Genomic DNA, 11,512 nt, shown 5'->3' with positions numbered 1-11,512 from the left:
GTAAAAGTTTTATTGAATCAATTTACATATTTTTTTAAAAATCCTAAAAATATGCACTTCACTATAGAAGTCTATGGGAAAATTAATACGATACTGAGACCTTGATTCTGATGGTGAAAATAGTTAAATTATTTGAGGTATTTGACAGAGTTATCTGCCCTTGAAATGTTTATTTTTAGTGCGTTTCAAATAAATTATAACTCAATGGTCCAGCATGATATGGAAAATCTTGTCTGTTTTCTTGATTCTGATGGTGAAAATAGTCAAATTAAACTGTCAAAATGATGGGTTTTTTTCATACCATGTTTCACTCACTGCCTGATTCTTACTATTACTTACACTTAAAAAGAATCTAAGCATACACAATGTAGTCGAACAAAGATTTACAATAACAAACGAACTTGTGCCTGTTTCATTATTTTTGTGATCAACCCAATAATAAAATCTACGCGATATGCTAATATTTTGGTGTTATCAAATTTAATACAGTGCTCGTTTTAATTTACTGTCCGTGAATACCAGATTTATTCACTTATTTGTAAGTAACAGTTAAATTTAGTTCAGTTCATTTCGGATTTCCTACAAAAGTTCAAAATTCAGGAAATAATACATATGTGGTAAAATGTGAAAGTAGAAATAAAGTTGATAACAAGCTGTGATTGATGGAATTGGACAAGCATTTAAGTGTAAGAAAATTTTATTGTGATGGATGGGATCTTTTGGTAGATAATTTATAACAGGCAATGTACTCTATTGGTTTGTCATGTTAAAATGACTTTTTTTTCTTTCAATGAAGTTCTGTAGTCCAGGTATCGTCTCGTCAAAGGATTTCTTCTTGTAGAAGTGAAAAATGTGCAATAAGAGGTCAGAAATCAACAATTTATTCCAAGTTGAAGATGTTTAGTTATGACTTTATGAAACCGGGTCCTAGTCATTAACCCCAAAATCAATCCCAGTTTGACCTTTGTGGTAAACAGCATTGCGGTACAATATAAGAGATCTATATTTATTTGAGTAATAGTTAAATGTTATATAATTCTTGTTTTTGGCCCTTAATTCAAAAACAATTAATGACACAGCCGCTATCTTTAAGGAGGTAGAACTAGAGAAAGGGACATAACTCATGAAATCAGTGATATGCTTATATCATTTATCAATTTCACCGGAGCCTTTCAAGCTTTCATTTGAAACTGAATGAAATCAATCCAAGTTATTTCGATGCTTACAGGAGTTTGATGTAAAATGATGAATACAAACGTTCCAATGATTAGTAAGAGTTGTGTTCCTTACCCTACCTCCCTAAATAACAATCAAAACTCATTTGTGGCTTGAAACCTTGTGAGATCTATCAACTTATATTCAGGTACCAAGTATATATAAATGACAGCGCCGCTCTATGCGGTCATTGAAAAGACTAGAGCTGTATAACACGACTACCATAAACGCAGTTGCAACTTTTAGATACAAAAACGGGAACTTTTTCGTGGAGAACTGAGATTCATATCTACTTTTTATGGAGAGACTTTATGGCCTGAAAATTCAACTGAAGGCTTCAAGGAACCTCGATCGCTCGTTGATCTCACAAATTGACTATACTATCATGATATTGTAAAAATACATACTGTACTTTACAGAACAACTCATTCATTCACTGCGATCTGAAAACTTTTCAGATATGTGTCACAGCGTACCAGCGTACCATAGATGCACCAGCTTAATTAAAAATAAAAAAGTATCTTAAAGGGATCGTTTGTTAAAGTCCACTGCACATTACCTTTAAAGCTCAGTTAAAATCTGGCCAGTTCGTTTGCAGTTCCTAATTGACTGACGCATGACAGAAAATGGAACTTATAATACATTAGAATTCGGTCTATGTAAGGTAATGTTTGAACCAATACAAGAATACAAAAGCAAAAAATGCTGTTTTGTGTTTGAAGTCCATTAATTCTGATTGACCAAAATAATCGGAAGGTATGCTAGGACAGTATCCTCTATATGATATACCGGTACTCCCTATAGATAACACCACCTAGGATTTGCTGGTCGACAGATACTACCTACACATTCCAAATCAGGGGCAGGTCCAGGCTTTCAGGATGGGGAGGGCGTAAATAGAATATAAGGCCCGGTGAAGTGAGGCATAAACGTTTGTTGGTAGAAAGATTTCATGCAAAAAATCCAATCATATTTAGGGGGGGTGGGCGTCGGGAAACCACACATGCAAAATATGTATATCTGTAACTCCGCATACATTCTATGCAAAATATTTAAAAAAAAATGGAGGGGGGTGCTTGAATTTTCACCGATAACAAAACTGCTATAGGGGTATCATTGAAAAGCAAAGCTTCTAAAATAAATAAAGGTACTTCAAAACTTCAAAGATAGATCCTACATCGAGTGGACAGACAGGGAATACCATAATAACTAATAAGAAGGGCATATAAAATATTCACAATCAAACATGACACACTTTAATTATAAAAGTACACAGTAATAAAATATTCAAGAAGAAAGGTTTCAAATTCAGTTGAAAATCACTGACAATCATAAGACTATTGATAAAATTACATAACCAGACATGTCACATTAATTTCATTTGTTCCATTAAAGAACAACAGGACTTACTGCAGAACAGTGGGCCTGTCAGATCAACTAAACAGAGAGACTAACAATTAACGAATTATAAATTCAAGTGAATTGTAATTTTAGTTGTATATCCCCCCCCTAAAAATGCAATTTAATGGAATGTTGAAACTGCGAATTTCAATTCAGTATCTAATTAAGTACCACTCCAGCTAAGACTCGTGCAAAATGCTATTCACGGTTGAAAAGCCTACATTTTTTTTTATTTTTGATATTTTGTTTAAAATGTTATAAACAGAAACTAATATGTGGCTTTTCATATAACCCTTGTGGGAGATGAAAATTTTATAGAATGTACTAAAAAATCAAAATAAAGAGATATAATTCTGTAAATGACACTAACATACAATAGAAAATGTTGGGTCTTAAATTTTAATAATCTCCTAAAAATACACAGATTTGAATGAATAATTATTTTATCATATAGATCTAAAAAACAAAAACAAAAATAAGAATATGTAGCCTTTTTAGGAGTATCACATTTTACAGAATTTGCATGATTCTTACAAAGACTACTACTTAACCATTTTTTTCTTCATTTCCGTATGCTTTATAATTCAAGGTTTACCAAAACAAGAAATACCATCAAAATTGATAGCCGACTTAAAATAGTTCTTACATACACACGCAAATATTTTTACGTGAAATTCATCTTAATCGAGCTTCACATTAAATTCATGTGAAATTCACATGAAATTAACACGATTTTCATTTAAAATTCGCTAAACACGAATTTCATGTGAACATTTCGTTTGAATTTTGTCACTTAAATTATTTGCTCAATTCAGGTGAAAATCATGTGAAATTCGTGTGAAAATCATGTGAAATAATTTTGCCGGTGTATTATCTTTATAATATAACAATTATAAAAACCACCCTGATCCTAATGTCATGCTCACTGCAAGCTGTAAAAATGACAAGATTGACTTTCAAGTAGAGCCAACTTGGGTCTGTAAAACAAAGAAGAGTTAATGTTCAACAATCCAGAATACACTCTATTATTATAACAATAATACGCACAAGCTTCATTGAATTGTTACAAATAAAAAGATTTATTACATCAAGAGAGTGAGCAATTTCAAATAGGGAGGCGCAGATCTGCACCAGGAAACTCTTGTCTTGGATGTGAATTTGGAAGACACAGGTTGCTAACATTTGCAAATTGACATTAAGACTAATTTGCACTATATATGAATTTGCGTCTTAAAAGGTCTCTTACCAAATTCTTTTTTAGATACCAGTCCTTGGTTGAAAAATACTCAGTTTCTTCTTAAACAATGAGTAATGATTGCTTTTTTGTAAATTGTTCTTTGTCCATTTATGACCGCTGATTTACCGATTATGACAATAGCATGCAAATGCTTTTTAATCACCACTGGTATAATCATGCCGCAATGGAAGGAGGAGGTTTAGCGTGCTGTTAAGCCTACATTTGACCTACCAATTCGGATGAAGTGCCTGTACCAAGTCAGGGCCATTGCGGTACCAGCTTCTCCGGTGGTGTAATATCTATTTTGCCAGATTTATTTTGGACTTAAGTTGATTATGAATCAGATAAGTGTTCGGTAATTTTGTTGTTACCCTTATTTGTGATAAAATTTGAATGTGAAATATTGTGATCTTTGTGAGTATACAATTCAAAAGTGACCATTTTGTAAACAAGTATATAATGTGCATAAGTGAACTAAGTGATGCAGTGATCAATTTTAAATGTCTACAGCACTTACCAATATTGACATGAAAATCAATCTGTAAACAAGTAAATTGGTGTAGGAATGCGTGAAGCAATTCATGTGAGTGATTCAAGTGAATACGTGAAGCAGTCATTCATGCAAGTGATTTCAGTGACTGTGTGAAGCAATTCATGAGTGATTCCAGTGAATGTGTGAAGCAGCAATTCGTGCAAGTGATTCCAGTGAATATGTGAAGCAATTCATGAGTGATTCCAGTGAATGTGTGAAGCAGCAATACGTGCAAGAGATTCCAGTGAATATGTGAAGCAATTCATGAGTGATTCCAGTGAATGTGTGAAGCAGCAATTCGTGCAAGTGATTCCAGTGAATATGTGAAGGAATTCATGGGTGATTCCAGTGAATGTGTGAAGCAGCAATTCATGCAAGTGATTCCAGTGAATATGTGAAGCAATTCATGAGTGATTCCAGTGAATGTGTGAAGCAGCAATTCAAGCAAGTGATTCCAGTGAATATGGGAAGCAATTCATGAGTGATTTCAGTGAAAGTGTGAAGCAGCAATTCATGTGAGTAAATGATTAAAGTGATTTTGTAATCTAGTATATATGTGCAAAGTTATCAATGAAATATTTGATGTGAACCAGTGAGGTAATATGAATGTGAAAAGCAGTGATCTAATCAATATGATGTGAACTATGATTCATATGCAAGGTACCAGCAACCACACTTTATCAGAAAAACCTGTAATTGAAATGTTTTTTTTTTATTCAAAGCAAATGCTTCAAATTAACAATCTAAATTACACAGTTACTTCTTTTGAATAATTTTGAAAATTGCTTATGACCTGAGTAAATGTCAACCTCTTCACTGTCAACTAACACCAAAAGCACATTATGAGCACCAGATTAATACTTCCTCCAGCTATATATATATCAATGATATAATTCTAATTAGTGATTTCAGGCCATGGGTTGATACAAGAGTCTTGTTTCTGAATCCTGAAATTAATTTGCTACATTTTTATTCTTTTATTTTCATTTGATGTTAAAATATGCAAATTTCTTTATAATTATGTTTAACCTAAACCTGAAGTTTCTATCAGATGAGTATGAAATTAAATCGTATCTTACCAAACGATGATAAGTTTTAAAAGAAGCTTAGTGTAATACAACAAATGAATCATGCTAAAATATAAGAGAAGTAATGCAATATGAATGGCTTGAGAATTATCCAAAATAACATGAATTTGAATGTATCATGCAAGATGCCAATGAATGTCATGTAATATGTGAATGAATAAATTGTGGGATGTCAATGAGTCATGTCATAAGTCCATGAATGGGCAATGTGAAATGTCATGTGATGTGCCAATGAATGAATCATGGCATGTGTACATGGCCATGTGTGTTGTCAATGAATGAGTCTTGCAATATGACGATGACTAGGCCATTTGATATGTCAAAGCATGTGTCATGTGCTAAATCAACGAAGAAGCATAGACTACTGATGAGTGTGTCATGTGGTTATGTAAATGGCCATGTGTGACGACAATCAGTGAGTCATGCAATATGTTGAAGAATGGCCTATGTGATATATCAATGAATGTGTCATGAGCTAAATAAATGAATGAGAAGCATAGATGATTGATGAATGTGATACGTAAATGAATGAGTCATGTGATATTGTGATGATTGGGCTATGTGTAAGTCAATGAATGAGTTATGTGATATTTTGATGATTGGGCTATGTGTAATGTCAACGAATGAGTCATGTGATGATTTGGCCATGTGAAATGTCAATGAATGAGTCATGTGATATTGAGATGATTGGGCTGTGTAATGTCAACGAATGAGTCATGTGATATGGTGATGATTGGGCCATGTGTGATGTCAATAAATGGGTCATGTGATATGTTGATAAATAGGCCTGGCCATGCGTGATGTCAATGAACAGGTCATGTGATATGTTGACAAATTGGCCATGTGTAATGTCGATGAATGGGTAATGTGGTATGCTGATAAATGGGCCTGGCCATGTGTGATGTCAATTAATAATTCAAGTGATATGATGATGAATCAGGATATGTAATGTCAATGAATTTGTCATGTGCAACATAAAACTGAGAAATTTGATACACATATAGAAAACAACAAGTGTAAAATGATAGGAAATAAAAAATGTGACATGATTATAAAAGTCAAAGTCATGAAATATATACGTATGGCTTAAAATAATTTTAAGGACATGATAATTATTGTGGATGAGTAATTGTGGCATGACATTAATACTCTTGGGCTAGAAAACTTATCCCAAAACTAGATAAGTATCCCAATATTACAACTTCATTATTTTCCCAAAAATTACAACATTAATTGATTTTAGTCAGGGATAGAGCAACTTTTTCTTTGATTACCCAGTAGCAAAGATAGTGTCAAACCTTAAAACAAGTCATACATTATATTAAATAAACACAAATTATGAAATTTGAAGAAAAAAAATAAAACAGTAAAAAAAAAAAGATAAAAGATTAATTGAAACGAAAAGTGATGCATGATGTGATGTGATGTTCAAGGAAACATGACATTAGGATGTGATATGATGTCAGATGGGTCATGCAATTGAAAGATGAAACATGCAGTATGATATTAGATGAGTCATGTGACAATAAAATGAAACACATGATATGATGTCTGATGAGTGATGTGACAATAAAATAAAACACATGATATGTCTGATGAGTCATATGACAATAAAATAAAACACATATGTCTGATGAGTCATGAGACAATAAAATGAAACATATGATGTCAAAGGACTCATGGGAAAGCTTGTTTGTTGTGAAGGCTGTCTGTGAATAAAGCCAGGATAAATAAGATCTTTTTAATGAGAAAACAAATGGTTTAACATGGCAAAAATATGATAATGAATGAAATAAATATGATAAATGGCTTGTGAATTGATACATGATGATAAAAGTAATGAAATATGATGAGTTTTGATGACTAATCATAAGGAATAGAGACATAAGCAATGAAAAAGAAATGTCAGTCGATCAAATGATGAGCAAGTTTTTAATACTGTAAACCAGGAATTTTTTCCTTCCTTGGAATTATATTGTTCTTTCTAGGAAATATCTATGACAGTTCAGTGTTCTAGGATTCCTATTTCCCGTTACCCGGGGCAAGTGAAATTTGGGTCACAGAAAGTTAGGTACTTAGTCACACTTTCCAGTGGCAAGTTGAAAACTTCATATGCTGTAAGGATTTGTTTTGTTAGGAAAGCAGTCAATGACTGTGGGAAAGTTGATTTTATATGGATTTTTCATATTTCTGAAAAATCCTAGAACACTGCAGTTCCAATTTTCGTTCTACTGCTTCTGCTTAAAATATTTCATGGTTTACAGTAATAACAACATAAAAACCTAACATATATAAGTCATGTGATATGTTGATGAATGATTCATGTGATGTGATGAAGAATGAGTCATGTAATATGATAATGAAGGATTCATGTGATATGATTATGTATGATATCGAGATGAATGAGTCATGTTTATGTTGACGAACAAGTCATGATATGATAATGAATGAATTGTATGATATGGAGATGAAAGAGTCATGTGATATGATGACAAACAAGTCGTGTGATATGATAATGAATGAATGGACCATGTGATATGACAAGGAATGGGTCATGTGATATGATAGGAAATAAGTCATTTTATATGATTTTGAATGAATCGTGTAATATGGTGACATACGATTTGTGTGATATGATGCTGAGTGAGTCATGTAATATGGTGACAAATGAGTCATGTGATATGAAGATGAGCGAGTTGTGTAATATGATAATGAATAGACCATGCGATATGACAAGGAAAGAATCCTTTTATATGACTTTGAATGAATCATGTGATCTGATAATGAATGAATTGTGTAATAGGGTGACAAATGAGTCATGTGATATGATAATGAATAAGTAAAACATGTGATACAATAAAAAAAATGAATAATATTTGAGTCATGTGTTATGATATATGTCTTGTGATCTTAGTTCATTAATAATGATACAATAACAGATTGTTCATGAGATTAGATGGCACACAATTTTTATAGTAATGTTAATATTGAGATTGGATGGTGCAACAATGAATGAGCAGTGCGAGTTGATTTCGAGTGCATCTCATGAGGTGAAAATGGTTGCAAAATGAATGACTAATGTCGTGTGAAAAAGCCTGTCTTGTGTGGGTAATTATAAATGACTAATGAAAGGTAATATGAATTATCATTAAAAGCTGATCAAAAATGACTAATATGAGGTGAAAATAATGATGGGATTACAAATGTTTGATGCGATTCCAATGGCTAATGAAAGGTGATAATGAGTGACTTGTAAGGAGATCATGATGATTTACTGGTTTGATTGGTCATGAATATGAATGATTTATGTAAAAATGATTACAAAAAACTTGTGTCATGGGATCACCAAGAAATAATAAATGATAATGATGATTTAACTCAAGTAAAGTAATCATGAATGATTAATGTAATGAGAAAATGAGTGATTAATATACAGGAATGATTTTACAAGGTCTACAAACAAAGCAATGATAGGAAAAATTGGAGGTAAATATACCGAAAAAAAAAAAAGAATCCGGATTTGAAATTGCAAAATTCCGCTAAAAAGCGGGGGAAAAAATCATACCTGAATATAAATGGAAGATAATCATGATTACCCAATGGGAAATGATTGAGGAATATCTCACATTTATTGCTATTGAAGTAATGATGCATTACGATTAATAATAAATGCAAGATTATAATGCATGCCTTAGCAATTATAAGAAATTGTTGACTGGCTGGGACAACATATGACTATTGATTGAATAATAGGGTTTTAAGTATAGTCTCTGGGGAACTAATCATTCACTTCCTATCTGAATACATATTTCCAAAATATATCACTTCAAACCGAAAAATTTTGAGCCATTTATGTTTCAGAACATGTGATGTATAGGAAGTTGCTGACACTTTATCCCTAATATTACATATAATGAAAGTACTATCAACCATGGGATATCAATTTCCATGGTTTTCGAATTTGGTTCCCAACAAAAAGGAGATATCATTAGATGTGTATACTGAAAACCTCAAAACCACAATTTTATGTGTCTTCCCTAATCCACAAATTAAAGTATTTTAACAGTATATTCCAGTGTTGTTACCATAATTTTTAAATAACACAGCTCTTATGGCCTTCGTCCAAAATTAAAGCATAGCGCCCATAGTGCATTCTACCTGAAATTAAACATGGACAGCACAGTGCTGTTAAAGAAATTATAGCACTGCCAAGTACAGCGCTATAATGGCCTAAGGAAAACACTGTATTCATTAACAAGTAACGCTAGGTGACAACAGTTACTTTATGTTAAATGTTCAAGAATGAGTAATAACAGGTGATAATGATTTACTGTGAAAGTTCTTTTTGTTATCAATAGGAATCTACTATTTGTTGGGAATCAAATTTCGTTATTTGACCCACCCATGAAAACCACAAAAAATTGCTACCCAACGAACAATAGTAATGTGGGATGATTATGAATGAGTAATGTAGATGAATAATGTATATGAAAGGGTAATTTTGATTGAAAAACATAATGCCATGGGATTATGAAATGATAAATGTAAATGTAAGGTGATTATAAATGAATAATGTAATGCAAGATAATTAAGAATGAAAAATGATTATGGAGGATTCAAGTTGTGAGTTGATTATGAATGAGTAATGAAAATGTGAGTTGATTTTGGATGAGTAATGTATATGCGAGTTGATTATGAATGAGTGATGTAAATTTGAGTTGATTATGAATGAGTAATGTAAATGTGAGTTGATTATGAATGAGTGTCTTAAATGCGAGATGTTTATAAATGAGGAATGTACATGCAAGATGATTATGAATTAATTATATAATGTATTATGAATGAGTAATGAAAACTTGAGTTGCTTATGGATGAGTGATGTAAATTTGAGTTGATTATGAATGAGTAATGTAAATGTGAGTTGATTACGAATGAGTGTCTTAAATGCGAGATGTTTATAAATGAGTAATGTACATGTGAGATGATTATGAATTAATTATATGTGAGTTGATAATGAATGAGTAATGAAAACTTGAGTTGATTATGAATGAGTAATGCACGTGCCAGATGATTATGAGTGAGTGATGTTAATGCGAGTTGAATATGAATGGGTAATGAAAATGTGAGTTGATTTTGGATGAGTAATGTAAGGGTGAAATTAATATGAATGAGTAATGTAAGTGCGAGTTGATTAATGAATGAGTAATGTAAGTGTGAGTTGATTATGAATGAGTAACGTAAGGGTGAAATGAATATGAATCAGTAATGTAAGTGCAAGTTGATGATGAATGAGTAAAGTAAGTGCGAGTTGATTATGAATGAGTAATGTAAATGTGAGTTGTTATCAATGAGTAATGTAAATGTGAGATGTTTATGAAAGAGTAATGTAAGTGTATAATGAAATATAATTTAAATGTAATGTGTAATGTAAATATGAATGAATCATGAAAGAGTATAATGTAAATGTGAGGTGATCATGCATAAGTTATGTAAATGTAGGGTGGTAGAGAATGCTTTAGTAAATGGGAGATGGATGAATAATTCAATGTGACTATGAATGATGCAAATTTTGAAGGTTATGAAATAATGTAAATATAAGTGGATTATGAATGAATAACATGTAAACAAATCAAAAATGTGAAATGCTCATGAAGAAAATAATAAGTAGTAATAACAATGGTTTTACAGTGAGAAGGTGACAATAAAAAAAAACAGAAAATTAATGTTGAAATGAACAATATGAAATAAGCTATTTGATGAGATGATGGCTATCAATGCACAGGACCTGCTGATTAAAAGTGCTCACATACATAGAGTAAACCCCTTCATGCTTTACATTTTACAAAAGGAAAAGACATTTGCTACCGCAGGAATGGGTTAATCATTATATCATATAATCATGTCATACTCCTTAACTCTGTAACAGAGGAACTAAATACTGTAACCTGGGAAATTTTGTGCCAGCTTTTTCTTGGAATTTCTGCACAGCTTTGAAGTTGTGATCATTTCCTAGAATGTTTTACTAAGAAAATATTCACA

The sequence above is a fragment of the Perna viridis genome, chromosome 12, assembly GCF_037379345.1.
Source record: "Perna viridis isolate PV_CMFRI_1.1 ecotype Kerala chromosome 12, ASM3737934v1, whole genome shotgun sequence".
Taxonomy (NCBI): Eukaryota; Metazoa; Mollusca; class Bivalvia; order Mytilida; family Mytilidae; genus Perna; species Perna viridis.
This window is presented reverse-complemented; position numbering follows the sequence as displayed.